Here is a 14202-nt window from a genome sequence, read left to right as displayed (position 1 = left end):
CCCTCGGCGTCAGAACTTGAAACAGCCATCTTGGACAGCCAGGTGGAGGCAGAAGAGGCAGCAGGCCAGCGGCCCACAGCATTCCATCATCAACCCTCAAGGACACACTTGCTTCCCTAGAGGAACTGACACCATCCGACCCCCGGGCTCCTCAGACTCTCAGTTTTAGGAAGCCATCTGCTAAGCTCAGAGCTCCAGGAAATGCCGGGGCCCCTTGACAGCTGGTGTCACCACAGACAGTTGGCACCTCCTGAAAAAGAGCCATCCCACGCACAGAGGCTCTCGGACCCTTCCCGGCCTCCTGCCCACAAGCGTGCCTCTCTTACTCACAGGTGACTTGCAAATTCACCAGGAGGCCCTGGTGGGGTGACAGTGCCTCCCACAAAGGAGGGACAGACAGCTCCAGCCTGTCCCTGTCCCACTAGAGGGAAGATCTTCTCCAACTCTCACAGTGGGAAATCTGCCTCTTCCTGGACAGGGAGGAAGCACAAGGTGGCTGCAAAGTCAGACTGGGAAACCACACAGGAAAAAACGGAAAACAGGCTTTCCTGGAACAAAATGTGTTGGGGACCTGTGGGCTCAGCCTGGCTGACAGGGGACCTGTGGGCTCTGCCTGGCTGACAGGGGACCTGTGGGCTCAGCCTGGCTGACAGGGCTCGTATGCAAGGGAAGTAGGATGCAGGAGGAGGAAGCAGAACACAAGCAAGGTCATATGACCAGCCTGCAAGAAGCCCACTGACCCTGAGCTGGAGCCTCAAGCCAAGCACACGCCAGCCCTCGCGGACCCTGACTGGTGGAGTCTGCCCACTGGCTTCAGAGGCAGAGGGAGATCCAAGGCTCCTGCTTGGGTTGGCTCAGCCAGCCTGCCCTCCCAGCTGGCCAGCCCAGGACACCAACAGGGGGTAGAGGAGGGTGGGACCCACCACATCCCCAATTTGGATTTTACTGCAGGAGACAGTCTGGGGCTCAGGGAACCCAACCCAGCAGAAAGAGGACAGATGGTAATAGCAGCGCCTGTCCGAAATGCCCAGAAATATCACACAGGAAGTCCCCAATGTACACACAGGGAACATTCCACAAGCTTGTTTGTGTGTTAGATGATGAACCAGAGAGACAGTCTTCTAAAAGAAGCCGCATTCTGAAGGGGGCAGCCGGGTGACTGACCAGGCAGGCTGTCACCATGTCACCTAAGCCACAGGTGTGTCCGACAGCATGCTCTCCGGAATGAAGTGTGGAAGAGACAGCTCGAATGGGGGTTGGGCTGGGCTGGAATACATCTAGCGCTCCTGAGCCTCCTGCTCTGCCATGTATGGAGCACAGCTAGCTGTCTAGGATTGTCCTGGTAAATGTCCCTAGGACAGATGGGACAACTGTGAGTCCCACAACCTCCTCAAAACTCTGTGAGTCAGAGGCCCAGCAGTTAAGCGGGTGACCTCTGTTAGAACAAAGCTGTCAGCCAGGACTACCATTTCTCCTGCCCGTCTTGGTGCCCAGACAGGAAATGGTCACCACACAAGTCAGTGAGCTGACCCATCACCTGCTCCACTGCCGACCTGTCTGTCTGAGGTAAGTCATTTCTTCTTTACGAAGCGAGGAAGGCTCTGTCTTCTCCTCCTTCGTGCGTACCCCAAACTGTGACACCTGCCTCCCCACAGATGCTACCCCTTGACAGAGGTCCCACTCCAATTTTTGAGACATAACTAGATGACGTCCAAGCTGGGATAAGAGGGGCCCAATCTCCCTGACCGTGAACAAGATTTCCTGTTGCGAATGAGGAAAATTCAAACCCAGACAGAAAGAACAACCGTAACACTGGCCTAGTATCTAGGTCCTCTGCCTAAAGGCACTGTGGGAAGAGAGTAGGGAGGCTCCTACGCTCCCCTGAGGCTCTATGGGTACCATGCTTGGGGAAGGAAAAGATGCTCTTCCACAGTGGAGCCACTGATAAAGTGTCCATGCTCCAGTAAATGACCCCTTCCCGGCGCTCCTGCAAGCAAGCCTAATAGAACTCGTTAGCTCACCGAAAGGATAACAAAGACCAGGAGAAGGTCAGTGGGAGTCAGCAAAAGGGGAGTGTGGGGGGATAAATATAATAAGACGCCATATACACATATAAAATGTCATAGCTAGCTGGGCAGTGGTGGCGCATGCCTTTAATCCCAGCACTTGGGAGGCAGAGGCAGGTGGATTTCTGAGTTTGAGGCCAGCCTGTTCTACAGAGTGAGTTCCAGGACAGCCAGGGCTACACAGAGAAACCCTGTCTCAAAAAAAAAAAAAAAGTCATAGCTAAACATATACTAATAAAACAACAAAAAAACACCAGTGGCTGCTATCCTAAGAGCCAAGGGTAGCACAATATGTGTGTGCACAGGTATGTGCAAGTGTGCCCATGCATGTGCCCGTGTGTGTGGTGAAGCATGCACACAGATCCTTGCAGAGCTGGGCAGAGGCCAGGCCTGAGTCCAGGCTGCTCTAACTGGACATCACAGGTTCGAGTGTGCCTGCACTTGTCCTTGACACTCTGGTCTATGACTCATCACCTCTCTGAGCCTTTCTGCCTTTTTGGTGGATTAGGAATTACACATGGCCGCTGGGCGGCCAGACTTCCTAGATCTCTCAGCAATGGCCTCTGGTTCTCCTCCTTCTACAGGGGGTTCTAGAGGTAGCACCGGCAGGTTCAGAAGCAGGGCCAGGAGAAGCAGAGACACCCCCCCCCCCCAGTAGAAAGCCTGCAAGTGAATCACTTAATAGATGTGTTTGTGCTTAGGAAATCCAAATTTAAAAAACCTGGAATAAATGCAGTGTGGCTTTGTAATCACTCAAGAGCGTACCCAAGAGTCCGAGCTCCACCCTTTGCTGGCGCGGCACCTCTGAGCTCAGTTTCCTTGTGAGTAATTGGGCATCCTGGTGGTCCCTTATACTCTGTGGGTTCCCAAGCCCTTCACAAGCCATATGAGGAGACAAACGGGACGTGAGTGTAAAGCAGACCTGCCATGCCAGAGCACATAGCCCTCTGAAGAGATGGACGGTGGGCATGGAAATGTGCTTGCTGCCCAACCTGACAACCTGACTTCAATCCTTGGGACCCCACGGTAGAGAACCAGCCCCCTCCAGCTGTCCCCCAACATCTACACACGCACTGCTCTGCGTCCACACATGTAAATACATAAATAAAAGGTAATAAAAATCTACGTTAATAACTAATAAAAACTGTACCGTCCTTACACAGTTCAGTGCCACTCTCATGGTGTGCCAGGAGTCGGGTGGAGGCTGAACAGCTGACAATATCCCTGGCTTCCCCACCTGAGCAGGCATGAGAGAATGCGCAGGAGAAGACTCTTGGGGAGGTGTCCGCTGGGTAGCGGGGCCCTCCACACTGTCACAAGCTCCATTTGTTACGACACCAGGAGCAGAACACTTGTCTCTGTCAAAAAGATCTTAGCAGGGCCAGGCGGCGGTGGTGGCGCACGCCTTTGATCCCAGCACTTGGGAGGCAGAGGCAGATGGATTTCTGAGTTCGAGGCCAGCCTGGTCTACAGAGTGAGTTCCAGGACAGGCAGGGCTACACAGAGAAACAAACAAACAAAAAAAACTTAGCAGGACATCGAGGCTCATACCTAGAGTTTGAGAGGTAGAAGCAGAAAGATTAAGAGTCTGGCTAGCCTGGGCTACATGAGAAAGGGACTTGGGACTGACATCTAAGACCCAATTAAAACTCCAATCTCTTTCCCCTTGACTGTAAAGCCACTCCCGGATTCAAAAGATCACCAAGCACAAGCATCCGCGAGCCTGGTGCTTGGGATGTGGAGGCTCAATGCACGCGGCCAACAGAAAGAAAGACACTGCCAGTCCCCTTGGGCGTCTGGTCTAAGGCCAGCCTTCTGGCCCAACGCACTCGTAAATACAGAGATGGGTCTAGCTAAGCCCTCCGATTCCCGACTCCAAAGTTTTGAGACACAGCTTGCTGAGGACATTCAGTGTGATAGGCACCCATGGAGATCCTCTCCCAAAGCCCAGAAAGGAAGAGGATTTTTACAACACCAACTGACATGGCGGTGACCTCCAGGAGATCTGTAAACTGTACAGTATCTGGGTCCCCACCACATTACTCTGGGGAGGAAACTCCCAGCAGCCACAGTGCAGAGGAGGTGAGAAAGCCCTGGCCCAGCTAAAGGCATGGCCCTGCACTCACACCTCGATGCCTCTCGAGTTGTGATGAGTGTAGTGCCTGGGGCTAACTAACGCTGTTTCAGTGTCATGTCAGCCCCAGGTGAAGGGAATTCCCGGGATGGGACGTGTCCAGCAGTACATACCCCACAAGTTACCACAGGGCTCAGGGCACAAAGCAAACCCAATCCCACAGGGTCTCCAGACAGAGCTACTCGTACCTGGTTTACCTGCTTGCTTGAGGTCTGTCCCTCCCTCATAGGAGGCAGCCTCCTCCGCACCCCAATACCTCAATACTCAGTTGGTGGCCCAGATACCTTCTGGCTGAGCACAGGAAGGACAAAGGCCTGGGGTCTGCACCAGAGAGCACCGTGGGAGCCTATTTTAAGGGGGGAGCAGAGGGATCAGCAGACGTGGGGGTGGCAAGTTCCAGGCAGAGGTAGAAACAACCTGGGAAAGTGCCAGGACAGAGAATGGAGCCCAGAGTACAAGTCCAAGCGTGGCCGAGGGGGGTCGAGGGCCCAGGGCCTGCAGAGTCTGGACTTCCAAGGGCTTCCACAGAGAATAGTTGGCAGGGGAAGGCAGGCCCGGGCCTGTCTTTAGATTGCTCAGCCAGTGTGTGCAGGCAGGCAGGATGGGAGGGAGGCAGGGCACCGTTGGAAGAACGAAAGTCACGATGCTCTAAATGAAACAAGAAATCAACAAGACCTGCTAACTGGGTGGATATGGAGGGAGGAGGATGTATCTGTGCTAGAGGAGGACAGACAGACAGGGAAGACAGCAGGAAGCAGATCCAGGGGCCAGGGAAGTAACCTGGAAGATGGTATGGTGCCTACCTCCAGTTTGTCTCCTGCTGAAGGCAGGTCATTCCAAGCCAGGTCTTGGACAAGTTCTAGAAGCTGCATGCGCCCTGCTCCAAGGGCTCTCAGAGCACATGGGAACACTAGGGTCCCCTCTCTGCCTGCTCCCATCTGTGCTAAGGGCAGTCTAGGCAGTCCACAGGCAGCTCCATGTACAATAGCTCTCTTCCAGGAAGAAGGCTCAGTCAAGCATGGTGTCAGGGGAGCCAGGTCCTTCCTGCTACAAGCGGGCTCCCCGGAGGCCCTTCCAGGACAATCCCAGGTCCCTTGCTCTCATAGAAATCCCCTCAGAACTGGCTGGGGAGTCAGGTACAGCTGAGCCTAGAGAGTGTCACAAAAGCCCAGCATCACACCAGAGGTTGACAGACACCCATGTCCAGGCCTCAGCTCAGCAGCTATAACACGGCTACCCCTAAAAGGCCACTCTGTGGAGGAAGCATAGCCTGGTGACTGCCCTCACCCTTGTGATTCAGGCTGGTTGACTTGCTTGAAAGATCCAACTAGGAGGACTCGGGGTACCAAGTCACAATAAGTGGCCAAATCACACAATGAGTTCAAGCACACGCAGGTACATACATGTTCTTCTCCCTCCGGGTCTCTGCGCCTGCCACCACCACCCCACCACCCTGCCACAGACCACCCTCCATCTTGTTTACGAGGTGAAATCTTGTCTTATCTGTTGAATCTCACACCTCGGTATCTTTTTGGCCACACAGGATTGAAAAGTTCAGTTTGTCTACCTAAGGAAAAAGGAATGTGTTGGCCGGGGACCTCTTGTTAGCAGCTCACAAATATTATCCCGGAACGGCCATCTCCTTAAAAGATGAAAGCCTTTCTCAATGTCCGTGTTTGTCTACGGCCATGACACCCACGACAATCCGTCTCCACTGAATGTCCGCGCTCTAAGTAAAGTCAGCTTGAACAGCAAACAGCAGAAAGATCCACATCCTCCTGACCTCGCGCTCTGTACTCGGTTCAAGGCCCTGCTCCTTTGCGCTCCCACGCTCTTCCCCGATGAGAGCACATGGCGATGTGACGGACTGACTGTGTGTTGATATCCCTCAGCCCCTGAGCAGCCCAGGGAGGGCAGGAGCAGCACCCTCATCACATCCCTCTGCCCCTCTGAGTGCTGCACAGAGCCTGGGACAATCAGATGCTGGGTGAACACTAATGAAGGGATGAGCTAATGGCCCCGGCCAAGCCTCCTGCTGCAGCAGAGATCTGCCTTTCGACCTTAGCTCACGATACTTCCTGACCCTCTGTGAGCACCCCACCTCCTGACCCTCCGTGAGCACCCCCTTCCTGACCATCTGTGAGCTCTCAGTATATAGGAAGCACAGAGTGAGAGAGTGTCAGAGACACAAAGTCTCTTCGTCCTGGATCAGGAAACGCTCTACCTACTATGATCTAGTTACTACCCCTCCCTCCAACCACACTACCCCTGACTCTAAAAAGAGGAGGAAAATGAATTAAAAAGAGAGCAAAGGAAAACTTAGCGGCCGCAGCGTAGCCCCTTGTGGTTACTTAAGGCTACAGCTCACTGTGTGGCCTGCCTGGTTTCCTTTGGAGTGGAGGAGGGGAGCTCACTGCTCAGGAATGTGGGCACAGGCAGGGTCAGGGCCTGACAGTGGGCAGCACCTGGGCCTGGTGCTGAGGGGGGAGGGGCACGGCCCAGCGGCGGCCTGGCGTCCAGAGGGGGCTGGTCACGCCTATCCTGGGAGACAGAGAAGTGTTTTAGGAAACGCGTGCTGCTGGAATGTGTGCGCCGCATCTCCCTGTGGGCTCTGCAGACCCGCCCAGAAGGTGGGTCCGAAGTGAGGATGAAGACGCTGGGAAGGAAAAGAAGGAAAAAATGTTAAGCTCTCTAGAATGTTTTGTTGTTTATTTGGCTTTGGTGCTGAGGACTGAATTCAGAGATCTACAGATGCCACACATGCACACTACACTGACGTACAGTGCCAGCCAAACTCACGCTGCCTGTCCATGCATAAACACACTTGCGTGTGTGTGTGTGTGTGTGTGTGTGTGTGTGTGTGTGAATGAGAGAGAGATAGGGTCTCACTACATAGCTGTCCTGGAACTCCCTCTGTAGACCAGGCTGGCCTCGAACTCAAGAGATCCACCTGCCTCTGCCTCCCGAGTGCTGGGATTAAAGGCGTGGGCCACCACCACCAGGTAGTTGAGAACAATTGTGTGTTTATAACGTATGCAGGGGCAGAAAAAAAGAAGGAACAGAAGGTATGAGCAGAGGACAAATGACAGATGGGGACTTGTGCCACTGACAGACAGGAGGACAATGACAGACAGAAAGTTAGAGGTTAAAGCCCACAAGTAAAGTTAAATGTCATCAGACTAATTAAAACTGCACTTTAATGATGCTGGCCGTAAGAAACAAACTCTGAAGATAAAGACAGATTCAAAGGCACCAGGGGAAGATGGAGGGATGTGGCAAAACTCCCACGCTGGACGGGCCAGAGGCTGGGCCAGGTCGGCGGTGGAAGCCCTGGGCTGCGGTGGGCTGGGCTGGTGCTGATCCTGTATCCTAAGACCCGGATGCTCCTGATCTGATCCCCACAGATCCTCCCGGATACCAGCTTTTACTGTGTAGACTTTGCCCCCGAGTAGTCCAGGGTTGGTTAACAGAGATGCCTACAGCCTACTGCCGGGCAGAGGTGAGGTAGGCGGTGCTGAAGGCTCCCAGGCTCCCGGTCTCAGAGAGAAAAGGGAAGGACTGCCATCAGGACAGGCCTGTCGGAACGTGGCAAGTGATATCTTGGGGTTATTGACTGGAAAGTAGAAGAAATAGCATAGAGGGCTGATATCTACCCGGCTCTAGTGCTTTAAGGCTTATTACACATAACTATACAGGTTTGTGTCTTTTGTTTGGGAACCAAATGATCTGAGGTGGGGTAGAAATCCCCAAATCATTTTTAAGAGGACACTGCTCCTCCTGCAAATGTGTCAGAGTGTACATGACAGGACCTGTGGCCACCCCTTGGCACTTGAGAGACTGACACAGAGGGGTCCCTTGCGCCTGGGACTGTAAGACCAGACTGAGCAACACTGGGAGACCCTGTCTTCCAAAAGAAAAAGCTAAAGCGGTCCTCTGAGGCAGCTGGAGGGAGCTCTGAACTTTGTCGCTGCCTGCTCCTGACCTGCAGTCATTCGCTGTGGCCCAGGAACAGGTCACTCAGGGAGCCATACTACAGCCACATTGTGAGAGACAGCTTGGAACAGGAGTGATGGTTCACCCAATGAGAATGTCTTTATGGAAAAAAGAAAAAGAAAAAAAAAAAAAAAACAAAACAAAAACAAGAGGAGGCATGGGCCGACTCACTCAGAGATTCTCTCAAGTTCACGGACCAGCTTGGAAAGGCCTACCACAACAAAGGAAACTTCCTGTGAGAAAGGCTGTAAGATGTGGGATTGTTTCCAGATGAGGATCTGCACCCGAGGCCCTGACCCGCTGTCCTCTCCAGGCTGTGGATCACATTCTACACATTCTGGCCATCTGCAGAGCCAGGCGTCCGGGCTGAGGTCACCACTGCAGGTGCTCCAGGCAACTACTTTATTCAACTGAGGAGCAGGAAAGAAGTGTGTGTGTATGGAGGGGGGGCGGGGGGGGGGGGAGACCAGGAAGGGAAAGGACAGGAAGCTTAAGGCGCTTCTGTTAGTCACACACAAGCGGAGGCTCCCGGGTAAAGAGACACATTGTAATTATGAAAGGGTGTCAACCAGAAAAAGTAACCATTTTACGGTGTGTCAGCCAATAGCAGGACTCCAACAGAGGAAGCAAGAAGTCACAGAGATGAAAGAGAAAGAGAAGGAAGCAAAAAGTCAGAGAGTAGAAGCCAGGAACTCAAGAACTGACAAGGAAACAGAGTGCCCTCCTCACCAAGCATGGAGGGAGGAAGACTGGGCGGGCGGCAGAAAACTCCTCCCCCAGCACCACCCCCAGGCCCAGTTGCTCACACTTGACTTTCTGGTGTCCTGCTCGCTCCTATGGTCATAACCTGGTTCAGAGCCACTCCTTCTCCCTCCCACGACTGGCAGGACCCCTGTCTCAATGGCAGCACTGCCGGGCAAGCCCCAATCGACCCACAGATGACTTTCACTTTCACGTGCACAAAATATACACATGCATGCGCCCCAGAATGTCCTCCCACAACGGCGGCCATCCCCCTCATGACAAGCAGGAATCAAAGTCCAGTGTGGCAAGAGGTCACACTGTGACAGCCGAGAGGGGCAGTGTGGGCCCGCAGGTTAAAACACAATCCCCAAGCCGGGAGGTGGTGGTGCATGGCTTTAATCCCAACACTCGGGAGGCAGAGACAGGAGAATTTCTGTGAGTTCGAAGCCAGCCTGGTCTACAGAGTGAGTTTCAGGACAGCCAGGGTTGCACAGAGAAACCCTGTAGCTGGCAGGGGGAGGAGGAGGAGGAGGAAGAGGAAGAGAAGGAGGAGGAGGAGGAGGGAGAAGAAAAGTAACAAACGACACCCAATGTATCCCAGCACCAGCTTAGTGCCGTGAGGCCCTGGGTTCGATTCTCAGCACCGCCAAGAACAGACACAACATAAGCGCTTCAAGTCTGTAATCCCAGCACTGAGGCAGAAGGATCAGAAGTTCACGGTCCTTGGCTACACAGCTAATGTGAGGCCCTCCTGCAACTCGTGAAGACCCCCTCTCAAAAAGAGAAACAAAAGGACCACCCACCAACCCCCTCTGAAGCCCAACACATAAGCAGGAGAAGTGGAGTCGCTCTGACTGAGGGAGGCAGAGGCTAGCGACCCCAGTTCTGGGAGCTGAGAAGGGCTGTTAGCATCCTGCTGCCAGAACATTAGGGGGACATGTCCCGGGCAGGCAAAGTAGGGCAAGGAGAGCACACAGAGCCAGGACAGGACAGAACCAGTGTACTGAACCAGGAGAGCAGGATGTTCAACAATCTACCACCAGCTGCATCAAACCGAGCCCCTTAGTGAGAGGATGACCTTTGACACCCTGGCCCCACACTCGGCCTGAGGGTGGGTGGGGCAGGGAACAGATAACCTGCCTCCTGGCCAACAGTCCTACTCCACAGGCACAAACAGGATGTTTGGAAACCGATGACAAGTGACCTCAGGAAGCCGGTGACAACCACCTCCAGGTGACACGCTTGCTTGTTCCGGCCTGGCCCCTTCAGCAAACCAACTAAAGACACAGAAGGGGCAGGAGGAATTCTAGAACCGCTCAGAACCAAGGCCATCCGAGGCAGTGAGGCAGGAGAGAGCGGCCACCGGCCGTCCAGCGGCTGCCTCAGCCCAAACACGGGGCAAGCCTGCCGGTCAGGAGGGTGACGAGACCACACAGCCACTCCTGTGGCAGAGAACTTTCCAAGCTGGGCAGCGGATGACCAGAAGGGCTCAGGCCGGCAGCCAAGGAGTGTCGGGGCGCAGGCACCGTGGCAGCTCCTTCTCGCCAGCCCCAGAGAAGCCAAAGCAAGGCTGCTGCCCCAGAGCTCATCCGGGATGAGAAGGCGCCCTGAGCAGCTGAGGCGCCAAAAGGCTGCAGGAACCGAGTGTGGACCATTTCTACCCAAGGAAGAGGGATGCTCCTAGAAACTGACAGAAAAAGCTCACCCAGGGTGCTGTGCCACTCCAAACCTAAACAGAGCCCAGGGCTGTCCCCAAAAGACCAGCTGCCCTGAGAGGAGATGGCCCGTGTCCACCCACCCACAGCCATTCCAGGTGTCCGTCCTGAACACAGCACACTCCCCCTTTCCCTTTTTAAAAAGTTTTAAGATTTATTTATTTTATTTGTATGAACATTATTCTGCCTGTATATGGAGTGTGTATGTATTATGTATGTATGGTGTATGTATGTATTATGGATGTATGGTGTGTGTATGTATTATGTATGTATGGTGTATGTATGTATTATGTATGTATGGTGCATTTATGTATTATGTATGTATGGTGCATGTATGTATTATGTATGTATGGTGTATATATGTATTATGTATGTATGGTGTATGTAAGTATTATATATGTATGGTGTATGTATGTATTATGTGTGTATGTATGTATGGTGTATGTATGTATGTGCATTACATGCATTCTTGGCATCCATGAAAGCCAGGAAAGGACATTGGATGTCTTAGAACTGGAATTACAGATGGTTGTGAGCCATCATGTGGGCTCTGGGAACCAAATTCCAGTCCTTTGCATGACTGCTCTCAACTGCTGAGCCCTGTCTTCGGTCCCTGTTGTTTTGCTCCAACGTTTCATTCTGTATCCCAGGCTGGCCTGGAACCCAGGGCAGTGCTTCTGCCTCCGTGACCCCAATGCTAGGATAATGGTGTTTGCATCACACCCAGCTTCCGTCTCCCTTGCCCTACTACTGAAGCCTCGGTGGCCAGCACCTCTGGGAGGCTTCACAGATGTCACAGTGCATCCTTCACAGCCCGAGGCTGAGCTGGAAATGGAGCCCAGGACAGGGAGCGGTAGCAGCTCTCAGATACCAGCATTAAGTGAGGGGTTGGTATGAGCCAAGCTAAAGAACAATCTCCTCCCCTCTTCTTTCCCCTCTGAGCCACCAAAGAGACTCAGGAGAACTGAGACACCACATAAGGAAACCGACATCACGCTGCCAGCACTGAAGGGAGACCAGCGCACCTCCAGGGCACAGCCCCACGGTGCCGCGAGGTGGCCAACTTATGTCCTCTTAGGGGACCACCGAGTCACAGTCTCCAGGGAGCTAAAGAGCCCAGTGGGCACAGGTGTTTTGATGCTCACTGCCAAGGCATCAAAACAGATGTGTGGTAGAAGTTTAAAACACTGAGGGTGCCGGGCAGTGCTGGCGCAAGCCTTTAATCCCAGCACTTGGGAGGCAGAGGCAGGTGGATTTCTGAGTTCGAGGCCAGCCTGGTCTACAGAGTGAGTCCCAGAACAGCCAGGGCTATACAGAGAAACCCTGTCTCGGAAAAAAACAAACAAACAAACAAACAAATAAGTAATAAATAAAACACTGAAGGTAACTAACACCAAGGGCCAAAGCCTGGAGTAGAGTCTAGATGATTCCAAGAGCCAATGTTAATCATTATCATTGACCCAACACTCAAGAGAGTTTAAGCCAGGTGCCGTAGAGGATCTACCCCTATAACACCAAGACTCAGGAGGCTGAGGCAGGTGGATTACTCTGGGCTTGAGGCCATCCAGAGCTACAAAGCAAGACTCTGTCTCAAGAAATAAAAAAAAAAAAAAAAAAAAAAATGGGGGCTGGAGACATGGCTCAGCACATAGGCTGCTCTTCCAGAGGACCAGACGTCCATTCCTACCGTCCACCTGAGGGTTCACAACCAGCTGTAACTCCAGTTCCAGGGAATCCAATGCCCTCTCCTGGCCTCTGCAGGCACGAAGCACACATGTACATACAGGCAAAACATTCACACACATTTAAAACATCAGAAATGGGGAGCTGGAGAGATGGTGCAGTGGTTAAGAGCACTGACTGTGCCGGGCGTGGTGGCGCACACCTTTAATCCCAGCACTTGGGAGGCAGAGGCAGGCGGATTTCTGAGTTCGAGGCCAGCCTGGTCTACAAAGTGAGCTCCAGGACAGCCAGGGCTATACAGAGAAACCCTGTCTCGAAAAAACAAAAAAACAAACAAACAAAAAAAAAAGAGCACTGACTGCTCTTCCAGAGGTCCCGAGTTCAAATCCCAGCAACCACATGGTGGCTCACAACCATCTGTAATGGGGATCCGATGCCCTTTTCTGGTGTGTCTGAAGACAGTGACAGCGTACTCACATACATGAAATCAATCAATCAATAAATAAATAAATCTATCTTTTTAAAAAATAAAACTTAGAAATGGCCTGGGTGGTAGAGGCGGCACACGCCTTGAAACACAGCATTTTAAAATAAATAAAATAAATTAAAAACAAATGTCTCAACACAGACTAAAGTGCTGTTTCTGGGATGTGAGGGCAGAGGCTCGGGTGTACAGTGACTGTTGAAGCAGCAGTAGCACCCCCACCAATTCAGATGAGGCTGGGGAGCCTGGACACCCCAAACCCAGAGAGGCTCACTTGGCTCTGCCAGAGAAGGAAGTGGTTTGCTGGAGGTCTAGACTCGCAGTGGGTACCTGCAGTTCTTGCCCATTTAATCATCAACCGCCATCAAAGACTGATCTACGGAGCAACTGCGGGAAGCACAGAGCAGCGGTGGCTGGCACACCTGACAGGCAGCAGATGCCCTGTCCTAAGAAGCTCACAGTAGAAAGGCCAAAAGAAGTCCAGGAGTTGCCGTGCAGTGTTGGCGCACGCCTTTAATCCCAGCACTTGGGAGGCAGAGGCAGGCAGATTTCTGAGTTCGAGGCCAGCCTGGTCTACAGAGTGAGTTCCAGGACAGCCAGGGCTACACAGAGAAACCATGTCTCGAAAAAACAAAAACAAACAAACAAAAGAACAAGAAGTCCAGGAGTTTTTGCTCGCGCTCTCTCTCTCTCTTTTTTAAATTTTTGGTTTTGGTTTGATTTGGTTTGGTTTTTGAGACAGGGTTTCTCTGTGTAACAGAACAGGCCTGGCTAGCCTGGAACTCTGAACTCACAGGGATCTGCCTGCCTTTGCCTACTGAGTGGTGGTACCCGGTTTATGCCAGCTGATGGTAGTGCATGCCTAGAGGCAGGCGGATCTCTGGGTTCAAGGCCATCCTGATCTACAATGAGTTCCTACCGAGCTAAATAAAGAATCCCGGTCTTGAAAAACCATGGGGGAGGGGGAGGGCAAAGAAACAGGATTTTATGTACGTGGATGGTGGCGCACGCCTTTAGTCCCAACACTTGGAAGGCAGAGGCAGGTGGATTTCTGAGTTCAAGGCCAACCTGGTCTACAGAGTGAGTTCCAGGACAGCCAGGGCTACACAGAGAAACCCTGTCTCAAAAAAAAAAAAAAAATGGGTTGAGTATGAGAAGCCCTGGGTTAAGTTCCTTCCTTGTGGTCTGCACTGGTGCTGGGGGTGTCCCCACACCCTAACTCCTGTGAGCTTCAGTTTCGCTTCCTCGTTCGTAGGTTGGGATGACTGCCTCCTACCTCAAACTTTACGTCCATAAGTCCATTATCTAAACAGAGGCCGAGGAAAGAGCAGCAGGGCCATGCCCAGAGCACAGAGCTCTCACAACAGCTGAGACCGCCAAGAG

The 14202-nt window shown here is 52.7% G+C and overlaps 1 protein-coding gene across 5 annotated transcripts in view; it reads right to left on the bottom strand.

The window, feature by feature from the left end:
- Pxn (paxillin) overlaps nt 1-14202 on the bottom strand; it is a 64018-nt gene that overhangs the window by 25137 nt on the left and 24679 nt on the right. The gene's annotated exons all lie outside the window — the stretch shown is intronic.

The sequence above is a fragment of the Mus musculus genome, chromosome 5, assembly GCF_000001635.26.
Source record: "Mus musculus strain C57BL/6J chromosome 5, GRCm38.p6 C57BL/6J".
Classification (NCBI taxonomy): Eukaryota; Metazoa; Chordata; class Mammalia; order Rodentia; family Muridae; genus Mus; species Mus musculus.
Note: the sequence above shows the minus strand (reverse complement) of the source record. Positions and strands in the feature narration are given on the sequence as shown.